This window comes from Lontra canadensis, unplaced genomic scaffold (assembly GCF_010015895.1).
Source record: "Lontra canadensis isolate GAN:19392208 unplaced genomic scaffold, GSC_riverotter_1.0 scaffold14, whole genome shotgun sequence".
Lineage (NCBI taxonomy): Eukaryota > Metazoa > Chordata > Mammalia > Carnivora > Mustelidae > Lontra > Lontra canadensis.
The window spans coordinates 28,316,585-28,340,515 of NW_022631008.1; the positions used below are offsets into that span (position 1 = coordinate 28,316,585).

Sequence of the window (23,931 nt, forward strand, 5' to 3'; positions counted from 1 at the left end):
TTTACTGCTTTTATAAAATAAGGAAGAGAAATCTCCCAGCAACCCCGCCCCCCCGCAACCCACTATGCAATTTAGCAATAACTAGATCAGAAAATTATCACCATTCTGATAGAAATGGTCATTTTTCAAGGGAAAGTGTATACATTTCTCTTTCTAATATAATGGGTATCTGGCCACACATTTCTGAAAGAATAACTTTTCCTGGTTTGGTCACAACTGTTTCTGTCAAACTACCACAAAGGGAAACAAACAAACAAACAAACAAAAACAAAACAAAAAAGAAGAAAGAACATCACAAAAGGAGAAAGAAAGGGAGAAGAACCCCTGAGGTTCGTCTGGTACGGGAGCCCCCCGGGGGAGCCCTGTTTCCAGGGTAGGGCTGTTCACTTTGCACCATGCCGCTACTCAGTCCCTTTCGCTGGCCTCAGTTTTCCAACGTGAATCTCACGATCTCCATATTAGCATTTCGGGATTTAAAAAATGAATGCTCTACTAAATATATTACAGAAGAATGTAACAATTTCCAAAATTGATAGAAATTCTAAAACAAATCTCTTTGTTCACTATCAGGACAAGAGACATCATGACAATGATCATGAAGCTATCTTTGGAGTGCGGTAGAAAGAGGTAAGGGCTCTGAGTCTGCTGCTTGTTAGCATAATTTTAAGAAAAATATCCCACCTTCACAGTTTCTTACTCTCACAGATGAAAATCTTGGGCTAGATGATTTCTGTTCTTTTTCAGATCTAAAATTCTGTATGTTAAATGGCTACAGTTAAAGTCAAGCAGAAAATATTTATATTGCCAGATTCTGGGAATTTCAGGATTGCTAGGATATGATCCTTTCTTTTGAGGAATCACCTTATACTACATGTGGTTCTCACGTGTGTAAGATGACTAGGATTTTTGCTCTTTGTGTCTGAAACACATTGATATAATCAATACAAAGGAGAGCTATAAGTAGATGCCAATCAATATGGTCCATTGGTGGATACGAGGCGCATAGATGTGTGGTTATACAAATTTATTCAGCCTGTGCTGTTGAACTACTAGAAGTGAGTTTTAGAGTAACTCAAGAGATATTAGTTTGTAGTGGCTTGTTTGGACATGTTTGCACAAACATGTACAAATTTTTATTCTTTAATTTGCCACAAGCTCTACCGATGTTGAATTGTCCTCACAACCACTCTGTCCACCCACACACATATTTTCTGAACAAAAATTCATTGAACTCAACCCTAGAAGGTCAAGTGTCTGACCAGAGGAGTCAGTAAGAGAAATTTTATGTACTTTCCTCCTGGTTCCCGAGTAGAGTGCTAACACAGGTGGGGAAGGACATTCTCATGCTCAGTCTGAGAGCTTTACCTTTTTCTTTCCTGACAAGCACAAGTGTGAGTAGCTGATGCCATTGTTGGTACCAGCTTGGCACAGTCATTGTCTAGTCTGTCAGCCATGGCTGTCAGTAGGTTATACAGCTGTAAGTTGAACCTCCTATGATGGCACATAATGTCTACACGACAATAAACTCTTGATACTGACCGACCTCTGTTATCCCACCCTTCAATTTTTAGGGTGTTCTGACTTCCATGAAAGAATATGGGGCATTTTCTCTGAAAATTCACTCTGGGAAACTGCTTCATACTCCATGTTACTTGTCTTTAAAAAATCCATTTCAGATACTATGCCAGGCCTTTGGACTCTCAACATTCCTCAGCCAGATGTTCAACAGCAAATATTTTCTCAGCTGGGAAAAAGAAGAAAAAAACAGTGAAACTTGTCAGCAGTGGTGGGAATTATCAGTATCAATGAGCACTTATTTTTTGCTTTTGCATGGGAGTCTGGCAGAAATATTTGAAATATGAATCTGGGTTCTATCCCTAATATACCTTAATAAATTCCAGCTCTGGAGTAGCAAACGAAAACTGATACTGGAGACTGCAGAGCGTGCAAAAATATGGAACATATTCAGAAGTTATTACTATTCATTTTACTTCCAATCATAGGTTCACTCAACCTCTATGTGATAAATGAAACTTCAGGGTATGTTTGCATTGACATTTATGGGTTCAGGAATAAATGACCTGACTTTTTTGGAGGGGCGCTTCCCAGAGGGCTTAAGGGTAACTGAAATATCTTTGGCCCAGAATATTTCTTAAGCAGCTTTGAAGCCAGAGAATTTAATTGAATTTGAAAACCCACTTAGGAATAAAAATCTGAAGGCACTTTGGGCATTGTATTATGGGGCTAAGCCAAATATTTCAAAAATATTTAACTTCAAATGAAATTTTCACTCATTTGACTAGTTAATTAAATATGATTTTTTTCCTCCTGAATTTCCCTGAGAAGGAAAGAATTCTTTGAATGCATGGTATTAAAAAGAATTCTAAATAAATTGGAACACAAGAGGCCTTTGGTTTGGGGCAACTTTGAAAAGTATCAGCTTTTTATCAAGGAAAGAATTATATTACTTTCTTTGATCTGCTCCTTCCCTCATTTGCCTTGAAGCTATTAGGGCACCCTTTTTGGTCTCTTCCAGCTTGGATGGTCACTTACTCTCCAGTGAATGTGACTTGGAAAGGAATTACAATGAGCCACTGCTTTGTCCCAAAGTCCTCAGATTCTAAAGGGTTCTCAAGTAAGATTTAGCAAAGCAGCACACTTCTGACTCAGAATATCTTTGGATTCAGACTTAGGTTTTTTCAATTATTGACTTGGAATCTCTTCAGACGTGGTTCGTCTTCTGAAACAAGTTCATCTTTGGTGACATGATAAGTTATCTCATAATTTAAAAAAAAAACAACACTAAGTTTTTATCTTAGAATCACTTTTAAGATACAGTGATCAAAACTGGCATACCAGGGCACTGTGGATCACCATTCATTTTTTTCTCAAATGATTCCTTTGATGGAAATTTTGGCATTTTAATTTTGAGAGTGTGGCATTGGAGTGTATACTTGAAATGTTGAGTGTTTAAATTTAAACCTTGGGAATCTGGGGGAAATAGTTAAAAAGCAGTCTCAACCTAGAAAACAATGATATAGCCATGCACTTCTTTTTGGTGGATGATAAAATCCTTCAAGGATCTTCTTTATAGTTTAATGATCTTGTTATTCTAAATATTTGGAAACAAATATGCTTGACTTCAATCACTAGGACTGATGTGCTCAAGATCCAAGGTAAGGAGGTAGAGTCTAGCACGTTACTTGCCTGGTCAAGTCATTCTTACAAGAAAAAATGAGTACAGGAAACTATTACTTTCTACTTCCAAAAGTATCTCTCTCACCCAGTAGGAAAAAAATTGATTTTGTTTTTATTTTATATTCGTTTCCCAAGACCCACACATTTTACATAATTTAAGTAGAAAAGTCAGAAAGCTTATTTGTTTAGAAAGGAATTGGCAAAATATTTGGGACTCTCTCATATTACCCATTCCTTAAGTAACAGCAGCATCTGTAACTTGATTGAAAAGATGTTTTTTGGCCAAAATTAAAGGATCTAAAGTCAGTAGAGTTGGATCAGAACAAACTTATATAACGCATGGATATTATAGTTGGACTGGAAGATAGCCAAACAATTCACATACAAATAATTGAACATTCAGTTGCTGTTCACATAAACCTGATGTAATAATGCCTTATTAGAGAGTCACTTTCTGCTTCCTCTGAACCCTTTTCCAAACACCTTTCAACTTCAGAATTGGTCCAGTGCAAAGAGCCAAAAGAACTAAGTGTCCTGCCAGAAAATCTCTTTGCATTTCTGTTACTGGAAACCAATAGACTTAAAACAAAGACATCTTCTAAGGGAAACTGTGAAGGACTTACCACCCAAATATTGGACCAAATGAATAAAACTCAGATAACATTTTGAATAAGGATTATTTTGCCTATCAACAATTATGAACATTCCAATTTACTCAAGGTGATGGAGAATTGATCGAGTTGATCTAAAAATGCATCACATATAAAGAACATGTGTAGATGTAGTATATACATATACTAGTACATAACACATATGATGTAAAATAGAGCTATCTGTAATTGTTAAATTTCAAACACGTTCTCCTAATATTAACTGGTCGCAAACTTTTATTGGACCAACCTGCCCAATTACTGGTATCACGTATGTGGCATTCAAAAACACAGGTCTTTTTTTCCTCTTCACTTCCTTCTTGGGTGTTTCTGATTCATTAGGATTGGAGAGGGTCTCCAGAAACTGTGTTTAAAAAAAAAAAAAAAAAGAATCTCTTGGTGTTTCTGAGGAGGAACCGAATTTTCCATCTCCTCACTTAGGCTACCTTAGCTTGGCACATTAGCTCCTTCAGAAATTAGTAAATAAAGTGAATATTCTGACACCAAATATTAAGATGGGCTATTTTTGCACTAATCCCCAGTATCTGCAATTACATTTGTAGGTGTTTCTAATGCAGACAAAAGAAAAGCCCCAAACAGTTAGAGTTACACTAAATGGGAAAGCCATTCCTGAAGCTATTGTGAACAGACTTCAGTCTTAGAAGTAGCTAGAAATCTTTTCTTAGAGAAATCAAGCTCAGAAACAAATTGCAAGCTGTCCCTCAAAGTGGAAATAGTAAGAAGAGATCAGTGTCCAGCTTTTTCAAGTGGGCACGGAATGAAAGTATTCCAGGATCAAGTACCAAAAGCTAGACTTTTGTTATTAACTTTTATTTCCTTTTGAAATTGTTTCTTTTGTATTTAAAGATTCTGTTTATTTATTTATTTGAGAGAGAGAGCATGTGCTTGTACAAGTGTGGTGGGGGGGAGGGGCAGAGAGAGGGAGAAACAGACCCCTTGCTCAGCTCAATGCAGGGCGCCATCCCAGGACCCTGAGATCCTGACCTGAGCCAAAGGCAGATGCTTAACCGAGTGAGCCACCCAAGGCACATCTTGAAATTCCATTTTCTTATTACAAAAGTAAATTCTGTGAAGAATCTATAGTAAGGTATGCTAAATAAAAATTAGTTTGAATATTTATATAAATAATGGTTTCACTTAAGGTCAGATATGTTTCAGTAAGTTGGGTTGGATGGGGTCCAACTTTATGTTTTTGTTTTAAAATCAGCATTAGTACAGTGTAATTACTCTGCAATAAAATGCACTTATTTAGAAAGTTAAAAATAAAGGTAAATTTTGGAAAATAGAAAAATTGTTTTAAAATTGGGGAAAATATTTAAAAAATCAAAAAGAAAATATCACCATATTCACAATCATTTAATATTTTGTAGTATTTTCTTCTGTTTTAAAATATGCTTGTCTGCATGTCAATGTTGAAATGCATATAGATATTTACAAAATTTTAAGCCCCATAATTGTGTGACTCACTCTAGCTGACACCATTGCTGTCTAAGATGTTGTTTTTAGTTGGAGCGATGACTCAATTAAATTCGACAATACAATAGCTACCATTTATATGTTGCCTATAGTAGACACTATGTGCTTGACACACATTGAAGCTTTCGCTCTTCAAAATAATGAGGTAGGCATTTTTTTGTTATTTCCCATTTAATTGATGAAAGGAAGGAGAGAGGGTTTGAGTGATTTTGCTACTACTTTGTAGCAGAAGCAGGATTCTAGGCCTGCTGGAAGGTTGTTGTTCTTACCAGCCATGAGAGCCCACTGGGGGCTGCGTGGACAGGACACAATTCCCTGTAACTCTCTGCTCCCGCATTTCTGTTTTTACATAAACATTTAAGTGACAGAAAATTAATTAGGTGGCTTTGAGGTTCTTTGCAGGCTTTGCTGTAGTATTGCAAAAGGAACCATTGATTTCAGTGTCCCTCTCAGCCCAAGTTTTTTTTTTTTTTTTATTTAACTTTATTTTTTATAAACATAGCCCAAGTTTTTTGTCTTGGTGTTTGGTTTTTCAACAGAAATAGTGAAGAAAGAGGATTTCACGAATAACTGAAGACTTACTTGAGGCAGATTTCATTTTCCTTTTTTTAGTAAAATAGCTCTGATTTTTGTTTCAGAGCTGAAAAAGGACTCTGAAATGGTCCCTGAAGAAGTCTTTGAGGCAAATTTCTAAATCCTTGCAAACAATCCAAGAAAATATCTTAGTTTTCTTTCAGATTAATTTAACAGTTGGATACCTAGTTCTGATAAATAGTCTATTTTAATTTAGGCTGTGAATACAGGCAAGAGGAATGCCTGACCTTCCAATAGGACTTGCCATGCATGTTAAGACAGTCTCCTAAGCCTTCGTGCTGGTTGCACTGAGCTAACAAAGCTCTTTCCCTGGGAAATCAACCATCTTAATTGCTCCAATTTCCACTGAAGGGTATCTGAAGTGACCAGACCCCAGAGGGACAGAGCCATAATGAAGAACATTTATTGCTATTCTTGTGTCCTCATTGTTCAGTGACACACAGAAGCATCTCTATTTTTTAGTATCATGTAATCAGCATCAAACTATTTTCTCTGGAAACCTTGACCCTATTATTATTAAATCATGTGCACACTGTTAAATGATTTGCAAGCTGTCCAACTTAGCTTCATTTTTTTTACATCTCTCCAGTAATTGTATTTCCATTTTATAACAACAAACTTCCCGTAGGTCAAAGAAAGCACCCTCTCAAGGAGGACAAATTCCCTTTACTTCACATTCAATTTAATGAAACGGGAAAGGAAATCACTGTTACTGAGCCATCATTCCCCGCGCTTGGTGATAGGGCAGCCAGCACTCGCGAGTGATGGAAACCTCTAGGCTGATGTCTGGTGTTAGATGATTTCAGACACACAAAGGAAATCCGCTTGTTTGGGGCTGCTGTAGAGGCAGCTGGCCTGCAGAGTTAAGCAACAGCATAAAGATCACGCTTGCCTAACGTCTGAATTTAAAAATGAAATGAAATAAAATAAAATTAAGGCAGAGGGAAACATCTGCCCAGCATGTGTTGTAATCTCTTTTATAAGCCTTGGACTCTTCCTAGAAATATCAGTTCATCAGGTGACACTACTAAGACCAGTATCACAGGAGAGAATGATAATGTGGGAAAATATAAGCAATAACGGTGGGACTCTCATCCCTTTCAAGGTAAAATCCTGTCGTCTAAGATACAGAAATCCAGCTTTCTTTTGGGTACATATCAAGATATCTGACTCAACAAACTCTTGACTTAGTCTTGGGTTTCTTCTAAATAGTTTATTTTATATCCTCAACGCATAGTTTTTTGTTTTGTTTTGTTTTGTTTTTAAATTTTCAATACCTTGCATGGTTCCTCGCACATAGTTCATATTCAATAGATGATGCTGGAGAGGCACGTAATCTGTTAAGTTTGCCTGATACTTTAGAAGAGCTTTGATCTTTTCTTAGATCTCTTTACTTCTTTTTTTTTTTTTCTTTTGTGGAAAATTTCCAACAATCTACGGTTTAGATTGTGTTTGGAAAAAAACAACAACAACTTTGATTTACTCTTATGTATTTTATTATGGAATATTTCAAACATAAAAGGAGCTAGAGAACAATATAATGGATATCCACATACCTACAAGGAAGCTCTAAAAAAATCTTAAAGTTTTGTCATATTTGTCTTAGAGATATTTTAAAAAGAAACAAAACGCTGAAGATGCAGCCGAAGCCCTCATCCCTCCACGAATCTGCTTTCCTCCACACCCATCTTCTGAAAAGGGAACATCTACTCAGAGTTTGATATATATCATTCTCGTTCATGGCTTATCAGTACATACTTACATTTTTTACTATGTAAGTTGTTTATATTTTACTATTTGGGTAATATATATTTTACTATGTACATGTTTATGTATAAAATCATTGGCAACACAGTGTACCTATGATTTTCAAATTTTCTCTTTACATTCAATATTATGTTTTCCAGATTTATTCATGCTTATTTATTTGATTAAAGATCATTGCTTCAACTCTGATATAGATTTTTTTTTAAATTTTCAGTGGATCATCAACCATTTGTCTAATTAAAACACAATACAGTGGATTATTAGAAAATATGATAAAAAAAGATGTACTAAAGGCAAGTCGCACTTTTCATTATTACATTTAACAGATAAAAATTACTCCAGGGGTACCTGGATGGCTCAGTCGGTTAAAGCCTCTGCCTTTGGCTCAGGTCATGATCCCAGGGTCCTGGGATCGAGCCCCACATCGGGCTTTCTGTTCCACGGGGAGACTGCTTTCTCCTCTCTCTCTGCCTGCTTCTCTGCCTACTTGTGATCTCTGTCAAATAAATAAATATAAAAAAAAACAGATAAAAATTACTCCATCAAGCTGCTATAAAAGTTTCTAAATGCTTCCTCCCAGTTTTAATACTATCTTGACACAGATTGGTGACAAATAGTTTGCCATCTGATATAGGTTCATAGACTGTGCTTTGAGTGACATTGGTCTTAAGCATCTACTTTCATATGTATACACACACACACACAATTATGCAGTTGTGCCCTTTGTTTATTCGCTCCTCTTTTGGTAAGTATTTGTTTCTAGCTTTTGCTGTCACAAACAGTGTGGCAATGACTATCCTGACCTATATATCACCTCTCCTTGTGCAGGAGGCGCTGTGTGCAAAATGCAACTGTTTGATCAGAAGAGACTATCTTCTTCTTCCTTAATGGTCTTTCTACATTTTTGCTTGCATTTCCCAAAAGAACTTTAAAATCTAAACAATGTTACAAACCTAAACTAAAAGCTAAAACTAAGCCCCTCATACCTCTTAAGCTGATAGTTAAAATCTTTTGACATGAGTTCAATTAGTTGCAGAAGATATGAATGCTATCTTGCAAATACAGACGGCCCCTGACATATGATGGTTTGACTTATAATTTTTTGACTTTATGATGGTGCAAAAGCACTATCTATACACTCAGTAGAAACCATACTTAGAATTTTGAATTTTGATCTTTTCCCTGTGAACACTATGCGGTAGTTACTCTCTTATGATGCTGGGCAACAGCAGCAAGGTGTAGCTCTCAGGCCACCGTGCAATCACAGGATAAACAACCAATATGCTTACAATCACTCTCTACCCATTCCATCCTTCTGGTTTTCATTAAAAACACTATTTTTATAGTATTCAATAAATTACATGAGATGTTCAATTTTTTGTACATTAGACTTTGTGTGTTTGTCCAACTGTAGGCTAATGTAAATGTTCTAAGCATGTTTAAGGTCGATCAGGGTAAGCTATGATATTTGGTAGGTTAGGTACTTTATTTTATTTTATTTTTTAATTTTTTTAAAAGATTTTATTTATTTATTTGTCAGGGACAGAGGGAGAGAGAGAGAGCAAGCACAGGCAGACAGAGATGCAGGCAGAGGCAGAGGGAGAAGCAGGCTCCCTGACGAGCAAGGAGCCCGATGTGGGACTCGATCCCAGGATCCTGGGATCATGACCTGAGCCAAAGGCAGCCGCCTAACCAACTGAGCCACCCAGGCGTCCCAGGTTAGGTACTTTAAATGTGTTTTGAACTAATGATATTTTCAACTTACAGTGGGTTTATTGGGATGTAGTCTCATTGTAAGTCTAGAAAGATCTGTACTGACATTTATTTTATTTTATTATTATCTTTTAATTTTTCAAAAAAGATTTTATTTATTTATTTGAGGGAGAGAACACAGAAGAAGAGTGAGAGGGAGAAGTAGGTTCCCCGCTAAGAAGGGAGCCCAATATGGGGCTCAATCCCAGGACCCTAGGATCCTGACCTGAGTCACAGGCAGGTGCTTAAGGACTGAGCCACCCAGGTGCCCCCGTACAGACATTTAAAAGCAAAGTTCATACAGTTTTTAAACTGTACTAAATGTAATAGAAACATCAGTAACATTGCCCTCTATTGGCTTTTTAAAGATACATGAGCAGGTTCTTCTTTAAGAATTGAAAATTTTGCACTGTAATTTTTCCTTTGCAAATTTGTATTTCCATCACATGTTTCTCAAATAATTTTATGTTACTATAACATACTGTTATATTTGAAAGTGTTTTATTGATCAGTCTGTCATAGTTTTCTTCAACAATAATATACAGGTACGTTTAACTTTCTTGTGACATTAGGCTCTAAAAATATTTTTGTACTGGGATGGCATTATAGTTAATTACTATTACATTAGTGCTCAAGACCACAAAATATGTTAAAAAAATTTGATAAAGGTAAAATTGTATTGGGAGTATATTTCTAAAAGAGATGGACTTTGTCAATTAGTTCATATAAATGAGTATTATATAAAGTTAAATGAAATAATTTTCAACATCAACTTAATCCCCATTATTCAAATAAATGTCTAGATAAGAACACGAGTCTTTTGCTGTAACAGAATTAACAGCATTATATATTTCTCCAAACTTCTTTTGTGTATAAACAAAAATTAAAATAATGATAAAGGATATTAATAATTAACAAGCTTCTTAAGCCAAAAATTTAATTAAGTTCTTCAGTTTCATTGAAAGTAAAGAATTAGACGCCATTTCACTTTTTTTTTAATTAAATAATCTGGTGTATTAACAAACTGAAAAACACATTGCTCCTTAAAAATATGTAAATGAGGTAGGGATGCAAAAAAATCTAGATTCTGTAATCTTAACTAAAATAGAATTTTAAAATAATATGGGTACATTGATTACAATTATGAAAATTATCTCTGCAATATTAAAGCAAGGAGAGACCATTGTATCTTGACGCTAGTTGGGGTTTTACGGTGAAAAGGGCTGGGATTTCTCTTTTTTGATGGTTCTGCTTATATTTCACCCCAGAGTTGGTCATATGTAATTAAAAAATGTAAAAGGCCATATGGAACTTTCCTTGAACAACTCTAGAAGAAAGGCAGTCCGAAAATGAGAGCAGTCATCAAGATATTATCACATTGTTAACACACACTAGGATGGTCATTAAATTCTGATAACCAGGTCTCCAGTTGGAGAATCGGTGTGCTGAGGTCTCTCTGAATCTTCTCGCAGGGGTCAGCACTGTAGTGGTGGCAAGGGTCAGCCTGGAATGAGGACTACCTTAGGTTCTGGGGGGCTACAGGTGGGGTAGAATATGTGCTATCACCCATGTGGTTCATGAAGGGAAGTCATCTCCCTTTCAAATACAAATGTTTCATCAAAGTTATCGATTTTCTCCATTTCTGGGAAGTATGCCAAAAAGGCTTTTCCAAGACTTAACAAATACGTGATTATATTTATTAATTTTTCACTTAAAGTTACCCTACCTAAACCAGTTACTCACGGAAAACCGAGAAAAATAAAAACTCTTTATTTTCGGTAACATTAGAGATTGCACGTGGTTTTGATGAAACCTTTCTATTTTATCATGCCTTCTAAATAATTTCATTAATATCCTGGAAATATAGGCACGATTCAAGACATAAGGGAACGAGAATGCTTACCAAGTTCTTCCTCATCACAGACAATGGCTACACCAGAGAGGACACATTTAATGGTGGATTGGCATTTGCCAACATGCTGTTCACTTATCTTTAATATTCTAATTTTCAGGAGATAAAACATAAAGTTTTGGCATGAGTATGTCTATGGATTAAATAAGGCAAAATTGTATGTAATTTTTTTACAACTTCCCTTTTCTTTGCTTTTATCCATCTATGCATGGAAGATAAAGGTTTTTCAGATAATATTAATTTATTAATTAAATTAAATTAAATTTTTTGTAGTTTCAAGTTTTTACTTAAATTCCAGTTAGTTAGGGTGCCTGGGTGGCTCAGTGGGTTACAGCCTCTGCCTTCAGCTTAGATCATGGTCCCAGGGTCCTGGAGGGAGCCCTACATAGGGCTTTCGGCTCGGTGGGGAGACTGCTTCCCCCGCACCCTTTCTGCCTGCCTCTCTGCCTGCTTATGATCTCTCTGTCAGATAAATAAATAAAATCTAAAATCAATCAATCAATTAATTAATTAATTCCAGTTAGTTAACATACAGTTTGATACTAGCCTCAGGTATAAAATTCAGTGTGGAAATTAATTTTCAAAACCTCTCCTTGTGTGTGTACTATTTAGAATGTCTTCACATCTCTCTAGAAGTTTGTATTCTGAAGACTGCTATTTGATTCAACTAACCATGGTCAAATTGCTCTTAAAAGTATTTGCATACCCTTGGGACGCCCAGGTGGTTCAGTTGTTAAACTTCTGCCTTCGGCTCAGGTCATGATCCCAGGGTTCTGGGATTGAGTCCCACACCGGGCTCCCTACTCAGTGGGGAGACTGCTTCTACCTCTCTTACTACCCCTGCTTGTGTTCCCTCTCTAGCTGTGTCTCCTCTTTCTGTCGAATAAATAAATAAAATCTTGAAAAAAAAAAAGTATTTGCATACCCTTACTATTGGTGTTTGAATGTTACCATTTCTCCACATGCCTGCCAAATCCTTGTATTGCCAGACTTTTCTTCATTTTGCTAATTGGATGGATGTGAAATGGGGATCACATATTGTTTTAATTTGTTTTTTTTTTATAATCACTTGAGATGTTTATCATCATTTGATATATATATACAATGGCTATTTGTGTTCTCTTTTCTCTAAATGATCTAGCCATATACTTTTTCCATGTTTGGGGTTTTCTTTTTCTTGTTGATTTTTAGGAGGTCTTGATATATTCTAGTCTTTTGTCATTTAACCAAAATCAGAACTGCACATATTCTTTTCTCTTGGTGGCTTCATTTTCCTTGTTTCTATTATGCATCACTGTATTAAGATCAGAAATTTTCATGGTTTACTTATCTTTCTTTCATAGGTTTTTGTTTGTTTAAAAAAACTTTTTAACCCCAAGGGTTATAATTTCTCCTAAAAATATTAAAGACTTATTTTTTACTTTCCAGTGTTTAATCTATCTGGAAATTATCTTTTCATATTGTGTGAAATAAAAATAATTGTTTTTTCCCTATGGATAACTTATTGTCCTGGCATCATTTGTAGCATACCCCTTTTCCATTGACTTATAAAGCCATTTCATTCTATGTTAAATTTCTGTCTATAACCATTGCTGGGTTCTCTACTCTCTTGTTTAAATACTGCCCTATGCTTAAAACTATTATTACATATTCTTAAGTTATTGAGGCATAACTTAAATACCATAAAATTCATTCTGTGCAGGTGTACATCTCAATGATTTTTAATAAATTTATACAGCTGTGCAACCATCACTACAACCTGGGTTTTAGAACATTTGCGTCATCCCCAGAAGTTTCGTTATGCCTGTTTGCAGCCAATCCCCACCCCATCACCAGTCCCTCCCTGGCAACCACAGATCTGCTTTCTGTCCCTTACAGATTTGCCATTTGTAGAGATTTCATATAAACAGATTCTTACAATATGTGGACTTTTATGACTTCGCATATGCAATGTCTTTGAAGCTCATCTACGTTGCAGCATGAAACCATGGTTCATAATTTTTAACAATGACTTGTATTCCATTGCAGAGATATACCACATTTGTTTATCAGTTTGTGAACTGATAGATGTTTAGATTGCTTTCACCTTTTAGATATTATGGATAATGCTGCTATAACATTCATTCATGGGTCTTTGGGTGGACATAATTTTCATTTTCATTGGGAGGATACCTAGGAAGTGAATGTCAGGTTTTAAAGTAAGTATAAAGTTAACTTAAAAAACAACAACAACAACAACACTGATAAACTGTTTTTTAAAGTGACTATACGGTTTTATATTCCAATCAATGATTTTATATTTATATAAAAATATCAATGATTTATATTTATGATTTTATATTCCAATCAATAATGCATGAGAGTTCCAGTTGTCCACATTCTTGTTAAAACTTTGTTTTGATGGTTGTTTGGATTAGTCAGTTTAGTGGGTATTTAGTGGTATTTCATTATGGCTTAAGTATCTCTGGTGACTAACGATATTGAGCATCTTTTCGTGTGCCTATTAGCCATTCATATATCTTCTTTGGTGATGTGTCTATTTAAGTTTTTTACCCATATTTTAATTGAATTGATGCCTTCTTAATACTGAATAATTGCAGGGTTTTTTTTGAAACAAATATATGATTTGCAAATATTTTATCCCAGTCTTTAATTTGTCTCTTCATTTTCTTAATGTTAACTTTAGAAGAACAAAAGATTTTTATTTTAATAACATCCTGTTTATTGGGGTGCCGGGTGGCTCAGTGGGGTAAGCCTCTGCCTTCTGCTCAGGTTGTGGTCTCAGGGTCCTGAGATTGAGCTCCACATTTGGCTGTCTGCTCAGCAGGGACCCTGCTTCTCCTCTCTGTCTCTGACTTCTTCTCTGCTTATGTGTGATCTCTGTCTGCCAAAAAAATAAATAAATAAAATCTTAAAAAGAAATCCCATTTATCGATTTTTTTGTTTTATGGATTGTGCAGTTTGTGTCACATTGAAGAATTTTTTTTGTCTGCTTTGAGGGCACAAAGATTTATTTATCTTATGTTTTCTTATAGAATTTTTATAGTTTTAGTTTAGTTTAGTATTTATTTATTTAATTATTAAATTCTAGTTAGTGGCCGTACAGGTCAATATTGGTTTCAGGAGTAGAGTTCAGTGGTTCATCATTTACATATAACACCCAGTGCTCATTCATCATAACAAGTGCCCCCCTTAACACCCATCTCCCATTTGTCGCATCCCTCACCCACCTCCCTCAATCAACCCTCAGTTTGTTCTCTGTAGTTAAGAGTGTCTCATTATTTGTTGCCCAGTTTTAGCTTTACAATTGTGTCTAAGACCCATGTTAAGTTAATCTTTGTAATGCTGTGAGGTAAAAATTTAAGTTAGTTTTTAAAGATTTTTCCTGTGGATATCTAATTGTTTCAGCATCATGTGTTGAAATGGCTCATTTCCTCCACCAAATTATCTTGGCACATTTTTGAAAAGCAACTGATTATTACAGTTAAGGAAGAAGACTAGAATGAACCATATGGTACCCAATTAGCGATGGAGACACTGTATCAGTATAAACACATTTACCTTAATATAAATACTGATGGATGGATCTATTTATCTATCTATCTCATTTACATTACACCATTATATATACACACACATATATAATGGTGTATATATGTGTATATATATGTGTATATATATGTATATGTATACACATATACACATATGTAAACATATACATTTACATGTATACATATGTATATGTGTATATATATGTATATTTATACATACATACATACATATATATATATATATATATATATAAAACTATAGGTTGTGTGTACATGGGTTAATAAACACACATATTTCCTAGCTTTGTCCTCTGAGAAGGTCTAGAAACAAGCAACATGCCCACTGACATCTAGATTTTGCTTTTTAATACTCTTCTCCAATGAAAGGAACCAGGGCTCCTTGGAGAAATGTTGGATCCTTGGCCTGGATCGGGAAAATACAAGACAAAACCAGAGATCTTGTGGGAAAGTAAGAAAGTCCTTGAAAGACAAAATGATGAGAATTTTTCAAAGTGACACAGGAGAGGATGTGAAAAGCTCCCAATGGCCAAAGCTGGGAAGATTTAAAGAACAAAATAAATAATGTAGTATCAGATTATAATCCAGGTTATAAACCAGATTATAATCCAGAGTTTAAGTAAATCCTCATGAGTTCATTCTGATATAAACAAATGATCAAATAAATATGAAAGATAAATATCCCATACCAAGGAGTTATGAATTATGAATAATTTATGTAGATAACTACCTTATGGAGGCAGTGCATAACTTCCCCCACCCCCTTAAGTGAGGACTGCGCATAGGGACTCCCTTCCAAAGAGTATAGTATGCACGAGGCTGGGGAGGCCCCAAAGAGTAATTTCACCCTAGAATAATCTGACAAGAATTACTGCAGCCAAGTGATGAAAGTCAAAATCCTCAGCCATGTCATGTTGCTAACATGTATCCTTGATATAATGGGATATGAAAAACACTTTACCTTTGTAGTCTTTCTTCCCCAACATGCATAATGGTCTAAACATGAGAAAAACATTAGACAATCTCAGTGTGAGGGACATTCTACAAAATACCTGACTAGTAATCCTCATAACTACCTAAGTCATAGAAGACAGCAAGGCAAGTTTGACAAAGGGTCCCAGTCTAGAGGAGTCTAGGGAGACATCCTGACTAAATGTGATGTGGTATCCTGAATGGGATTCTGGAACAGGAAAAGAACATTTCATACAAATGAAGGGAATCAAAATAAAAGTATGGACTTTAGCTAATAATATTGTACTAATATTGATTCATTAGTTGTGACAGAGGTACCATAATAAAGTAAGATTTTAACAATAGGGGGAACTGGGGGCAGGGTATCCTGAAACTCTCGGTACTATTTCTGAATCTAAGACTACTCTAAAACAAACAAAAATCTTTTTTTTTTTTTAAATTAAGATTTGTTTATTCACTTGACAGATACAGAGAGAGAGAGAATAAGCAGGCAGAGTGGCAGGCAGAGGGAGAGGGAGAGGGAGAAGCAGGTTCCCCTTGATCCCAGGACCCCGGGATCATGACCTAAACTGAAGGCCGTCGCTTAACGAACTGAGCCACTGAGGTGCTCTGAAACAAAAATCTTTAAGGCTTTTGAGGAAAGTCTTTTTTTTTCTCTGTCACTCTATCTTTTTAGTTTATTAATTTTGTTGGCTCTTCAAATAACCAACTTTTGGTTCTGTTGTTTTTCTTTATTGGTTTTATATTTTTCTGATTCATTGATTTCAGCACTGCTCTTTATTTGTTCTTTGTTTCTATTTAATTTAGGTTTCTCTTTTCTCTTTCCTTGAGGTATGGGCTTAGATAATTTCTTTTATTTCTATCTTTTTTTTTCTCTCTTTAATGTAAGTATTCAAATGACTAAATTTCCCTCTAAGCACTTCTTTAGGGGCATTCCCCAATTTTTATGTTGTGTTTTCTTTTTCAAGTAAGATTTTCTTATTTTCCCTGTGGTTACTGGTTTGACCTTTGGGTTATTTACAGATGGTCAATTTCCAAATACTTGAGATCTCTCAAATTTCTTTCTATGGTCACTTTTTAATTTAATTTTATTGTACTCAATGAATGTATTTTATATGATTTTAATTCTCTTAGATTTACCGAGACTTAGTGAATGGCTAAGACTATGGTCTATCCTGGGGAATGTTCTATTTATTCTTTTTTTTTTTTTAAAGATTTTATTTATTTATTTGACAGATAGAGATCACAAGTAGGCAGAAAGGCAGGCAGAGAGAGAGAGAGGAGGAAGCAGGCTCCCTGCTGAGCAGAGAGCCCAATATGGGGCTCGATCCCAGGACCCTGGGATCATGACCTGAGCCGAAGGCAGAGGCTTTAACCCACTGAGCCACCCAGGCTCCCCTGTTCTATTTATTCTTGAAAAGAATGAGTATTCTACTGTTTTGGGGTGGCGCATTCTATAAATGTTAGGTTGATTGATCGTGTTCAAATCTTCTATCCCAGTATTAAAATTCTGCCCAGTTCTATCAATTGTGAGAATGGGGTATTGAAATCACCTATAATTGTTGGACTGTCAGTTTTTCTTTTTAATTCTGTCTGTATTTGGCTGGTATATTTGGGGACTCTACTCTTAGGTGTGTGTACATGTATAGCTTCCATATATATTGACTCTTGTATCATAAAATGTCCTTCTCTAATAATTTTTTTTTTTTTTTTGGTCTTATACTCTATTTTGCCTGATGTCAGTATAGCCACCCCAGCCCTGTTATGGGTCCTGTATATTTAGTATATCTTTTCTCACCCTTTTACTTTCAACCTAACTGCATCTTTACACCCAAATTGTGTCACTTACAGACAACACAGCTGGATCTTGTTTTTTAATTCCGTCTGACCATCTCTGCCATCTCATACTTGAAAAGACATTGATATATCTGGATTTATCTCTATCATTTTGTTCTTTGTTTTCAACATCTCATGTCTTTTTTTGTCCCTTTGTTCTTCCTTTTACAGTTTTTGTATTGAATCAATATTTTACTATATTATTTTATTTTCTTCTTTTAAAAACTAATAGCTTTATTAGGGTTTAATTCATATATAATACGTTTCACCCACTTAAAATGTGCAATTCAGTACTTTTTAGTGTATTCACAGAGTTGGCCTACCATCACCACAGTAAATTTTATAACACTTCTGTCACCACCAAAGAACCCCCGTACTTATTAGCAGACACTTCCCACTTCCTCCTAAATCCCTCCCTGACCCAGCCCTAGGCAACCACTGATTTACTTTCCATCTGGAGGGATTTGCCTATTCTGGTAAGAGTGGGTATCTTTGTATTGTTTCTTAGGAGAAACATATTTAGTCTTTTATTTACCATTAAGCATGATGTTAGCTATGGGTTTTTCATATATGCCTTTAATCAGATTAAGGAAGTTCTCTTCTCTTCTTTCTTTGTGAGTATTTTTATCAGGAAAGATGTTAAGTTTGGCCAAATGATTTTTCTGCATCAATTGAGATAACCATGTGATTTTGTTTTGATGCCTGTTGTTATGATGTATTGCACTAATTAATTTTAGGAAGTCAAACCCTGCATTCCTGGAATGAATTCTACTTGGTAATGGTATACAGTCCTTTTTGTAGGTTGCTGGATTCAGGTTACTAGTATTTTATTGAGGGTTTTCTCATTTTATATTTATAGGAGATGTTAGTCTATAGATTTTTTTCTTGAGATACATTTTTCTGATTTTGGTATTAGGGTAATACCGACCACATAGAATGAGTTGAGAAGTAATCCTTACCTTTCTATTTGGAAGAGGTTGTGAAAAATTGGCATTAATTCTTTCTTGGTAGAAATCACCAAGGAAGACCTCTGGGCCTGGGCTTTTCATTATAGGGAGTTTTTATTTATTTATTTTTTCAATCTTTTTATTTATTATAGGTCTGTTTAGATATTCCTTTTGAGATAGTTTTGGTTGTTTTTGTTCTTCCTTGATTTTGTCAATTTCATCTAATTTATGTACTTCGTTGGCATATGGTTGGTCATAGTATTCCCTTATAAATCTTTTTTATTTCTGTAAGGTTGATAGTGATGTCTCCTCTTTCATTATTATTTTTTTAAACTCTACATTTTTGAGTTGTTTCCTTAATGGTTACACTAAGGATACTATACACATCTTAACTATCACAAGCTAGGTGAAGCTAAAGTTGAATTAATTCCAGTAAAATATAACAACAATTTCTGCTTACTTTATGCTGTTATTGTCATATATATTCTATGCATGTCATGAATCAAACAATACAGTGCTACCATTTTTGCCTGTTACAATCCATGGCTCTTTCATTTTTAGAGTTTCTCTCCACTTAAGATTGCAAACGCAGGTTAGCAGAGCAGAAGGTTTTCCCTGTTCATTACCTAATGAGTTTGCTGCTTTTATTGACAGCACTGCCATCCCTGAGTTATTGCCCTTTGCTCCAAATCAAGTCTGCTCCAGGGGACAGCAAAGAGGCAGGTTTTCCTGGCAAGCCCCGCCCTTGTAAAATTACCATGTCAGCTGACTCTGTGTGTGTGTGTGTGTGTGTGTGTGTGTGTGTGTGTGTGTGAGAGAGAGAGAGAGAGAGTGTATAGGAAGCATGTAAGGGAAAGAAGGCTGCAGACAGACTCCCCCTGTTCTTACACAAAGCTTTGTCATTTTTCATACATAAGTGTGGTCAGTTTTGTTGTTATTGGTCAACTTTTTACAGCTCCAAAATGTGTATTTTTCACAATTTTGTCCAGTTTTGTACTTGTTTTTTGGAGAGAGGATTCTCCAGCATTTTCATGCTATCACATCCAAAAGGCCATACTTGCTGTTTTACAAAGAGAATGCTTCTTATGAAAAAGTTAAATAATATGTAAAGAAATAAAGACTAAAAAAATCAATTCTTCTGTGTTTCAACTACAACTATTATTAACCCCAACTACTATTAACCTCAATGTGACTTTCCTTTCATGCTCTCTTAATGTATTACCATACAATTTTATATTAAGAGGAGCACACATTACAGAATGTTTTACAGCCCACTTTCTTTCTTTCAACAAGGTAGCGGATATTTCAGTGTCAGTGTGAATAGATTTATATCAGCCATTTTAATGCCTACACAGGAGTCCATTTTATGACATGGTGGTTCTAAATTTTATTACCCTGTCCCTTACTGAGGAATTTTAAGATGGTTTCTTCTTTTTTTTTTTTTTTCATTCTACAAACAACAATGTGATACATGTATATCTTAGCACATTTGTTTAGATATCTTCCCTAGCATAAATTTCTATGGAAAATATTACAGTTTTCAAGGTCATTCTGATTTAGGGAGTATTTTGTCATATCACCCTCCAATTTACAATCCCTCCGTCAATGCGTATGGGTAGCTATTTCTTTATATTTTCATAAGATCTGAGCATTATTCACTACTTTCACTTTTCCCAGACCAATAACTGGCATTGATAATCCCTAGTTTTGTTTACACTTACTTGATTACTAGTGCTTTCAAACATGTTTTCTTGTTTCTAATGAATATTTGTGTCTCTTTTTCTGTGTGAATTTCCCATTTCTATTCTTAGTCCATTTTTTTCCCTATTGTTTTTTGTTTGTTTGTTTGTTAGGTTCTTTGCCATTGGCTGTATTATCTTTTATGCTATCCCCATTATAAATCCATTTCCTATTTCATGCCTTCTACTTTATAACATATATTTCCTTTTATTGGCCTTTTACTTAAGAGCATTTTATTTCTGGGGGGCACCTGGATGAGTCAGTTGGTTGAGCATCTGGCTCTTGGTTTGGGCTCAGGTTGTGATCTCATGAGTGGTGAGATCCAACACTGTGTTAGGTTCCATGCTTACTGGGGAGTCCTCTGGACATTCTCTCTCCCTCTCCATTTGCCTCTCCCTCCTGCTCTCTCTCTCTTTCTTAAATAAATAAATAAATCTTTAAAAAGTTATTTTTAGGGGGGCGCCTACGTGGCTCAGTGGGTTAAAGCCTCTGCCTTCGGCTCAGGTCATGATCCCAGGGTCTTGGTATGGAGCTCTCGGCAGGGAGCCTGCTTCCTCCTCTCTCTCTCTGCCTGCTTCTCTGCCTACTTGTGATCTCTGTCAAATAAATAAATAAAATCTTTAAAAAAAAAAAGGTATTTTTGGGGAGAGAGTGGTTGGATTATGGACATTGGGGAGGGTATGTGCTATGGTGAGTGCTGTGAAGTGTGTAAACCTGGAGATTCACAGACCCGTACCCCTGGGGCTAATAATACCTTGCATGTTAATAAAAAAAATGAAAAAAAGTTATTTTTATGAGAGAGCACAAGTTATGGAGTCAGAATGTTAATGTTCCTATTCTAGCTCGTCTTCTTAGAAGCTATATGACAATGGATAACTCTGTGTATCAGTTTCTTCAGATGTAAAGTGTGAGTAATGCTAGTGACTACCTCATAGAAATTGTGTGAATGTCAAATGTTATAATAATTGTAAAGTGTTTAGAATATTACTTCTAAGTCTTGAGTAGTCTTAGCTTATTGTTATGTAATAAAAATCTATAATATTTTTTGACTTTCTGGTTTTCACAGCCAGGCTTACCCTAAGATTTTTTGGTCTAAATGTGCTTGGTCACTCTAATATATTTGCTTACACCATGTATCAGTACTTCTACAGGATTAACATTTATTTAATTATCCATTTGATCTATTTGCATTCATTTTCGTGAATGAATTGTATATTAAATGTTAACTTTTTTCAAATGGCTCATTTTGTGTGTGATCCATGGTAATTAAACAATTACCAGATAACTTAATAATTTGTTGCACAGTATACTTTATCTTAGTAATTTGAAATGATTGCTTTTTACTAGATTGAATTCCCACATATAGTTGAGCCTAACTCTGGACTTTCTCTTTTGTTCTAATTATATCTGTCTACTTCTTAATTGAGATCATATTCCTAATATTTAATTACTGAAACAATTTTAATACATTTACATCCATATGATCTTGTTTTCTCATTTGTAAAATTGTGAAAATAATTGTATTTATCTCAGAGAGTTGTTTGAAAATTATTATATGTTATGTAGAATAGTTATTAGATACTTGTAAATTTTTAAGTATATATTAACAGTTCTTGTAATCATTATTCTGGAAGAATGGTTTTATGTCTAGACTGATGGGTTATTACAATAAGACCATCCAGTGAGTCATACCTCCTGGTATTCATGTGCCCTTGCAATGTGAATTTCTCAGCTCTCATCAAGAGGTAGACTCTGTCTTCCCACCTCTTGGATCTGGGTGGGTCTGTGTCTTGATTTGAGCAAAATGGTAGAAGTGACTTTGTGTGATTTGTATGCCTGGCCCAAAGAGGCTTTAAGTTACCTGTTTTTACCAAATAGGAATTTTTGGATAACTTTCTGAGTAGGAATATTGAGGTACCTTGGGTAGCTGTCCTGGGTAACCACTAACATTTTGGACCATCCATTCCCAGAAGAGATCTCAGTTTCAGCAGCTGCATGAGTGACTCTAGGAGCGATGTGCAGAAAAACTATCCAATGCAGGGCAGCCCGAATTGCCAAATTATGAGCAAGTAAATGTCTTAAGCCTCAGTTTTAATTCCTTTGGAATGCCACAGTAGATAACTGATAACACAGACTTCAACTTCCCGTTCTATTTTTATTGCTTTTTATTTTATTTTTTATTAAATTATGTTTATTTTATTAAATTATCAAATATTTTAAATTATTAGTTTTTTACACAAAGTATTTTTAATTGGATTTGAAGATGTTTATTGCATTCTGTGTGTGGTGAAAAAAAAAATGAAACATACATATATTTAGTGCAAACTTGTGAAATACACCAAGCCTAACTGGGTAGGAAGCAGTCCCTGCCCCTCACCTCCTCTGAGACCTGAGTCAGGAGGCCCCACTGGGATGAAGTATTTCCTGCAACAGTGGGGCACCAAGTGGAACATTGACAAATTCTCCCCTTTCAGTATTGGCGGCAACTTGCCATTGTCTTTTAGTTCCTTAGCAATCCGGATCTCCAATAAGCTCCCCTTTTATAGACAGCTGAGGGTACGTGGACCGATTCAAGTAAGCTTTAAACCCCTGCAGAACTTCTTCAGCTTCTGATATAGCAAATGTCTCATATTTGACACCAGCACTATTTCTTATTTCCAGAATTTGCTGAATCTACATTTTGCTTCCTGTTTGTTTCCTTCCGTAAGGAGCACAACAGAAGCTTTATTTGTCAGTACTTCGAGCCTTCCCTCTAATTTGGGAGCTTTGGGGAAAATTGTCTGTAGTTTGTCAGATACTTCCATCCCCTTAATTATATTTAGTCCTCCTATGGGCTCTCCAGAAACAGAGCTGGGGCTAGGTGGGCCAATTGGAATAGGTTTTGAGTCTCTGAAACTTGGTCACGTGAGAAGATACCAAAACTGCTCAACTAAATACTATGTTTGTTAAGAATTTCTACCACCTGGGATGCCTGGGTGGCTCAGTGGGTTAAAGTGTCTGCCTTCAGCTCAGGTCAAGATCCCAGAGTCCTGGGATCGAGCCCCGCATCAGGCTCTCTGCTCAGCAGGGAGCCTGCTTCCCTTCCTCTCTCTGGCTGCCTCTCTGCCTACCTGTGATCTCTCTCTGTCAAATAAATAAATAAATAATCTTAAAAAAAAAAAAAGAATTTCCACCAGCTGCTTGCTGAAACTGCAGTGGGGCTCTTGAGGAGTTCTGTTCATGAAAAACATGCAAGGGGCGGCAGGAGTTCATCCCTTCAGGCGAAGCTTGAGATCTTCTTTAGGATGCTTGTTACCCCTGGGTGGGAAGGAGCCTCTAGATTCATGGCACTGAACTTTTTTGGCCAACCTGGTCATGTGCACCATTGATTAGGTCATTTTTCTGAGAAATCTTGGAAAACCAATTTCATATTTTTCAGATCCTTAAGGCTGGTGTCTAAATGTGGTATCTGTCTTGATAGGATAGGGACCCCAAGTGTGGGATGATGAGAGAGTGGG

The 23,931-nt window shown here is 35.7% G+C and overlaps 1 pseudogene; it reads right to left on the reverse strand.

Moving 5' to 3' along the window:
• Positions 1–118: 118 nt before the first annotated feature.
• LOC116868193 lies at positions 119–23,769 on the reverse strand (annotated as a pseudogene).
• Between the last annotated feature and the right edge of the window lie 162 nt (positions 23,770–23,931).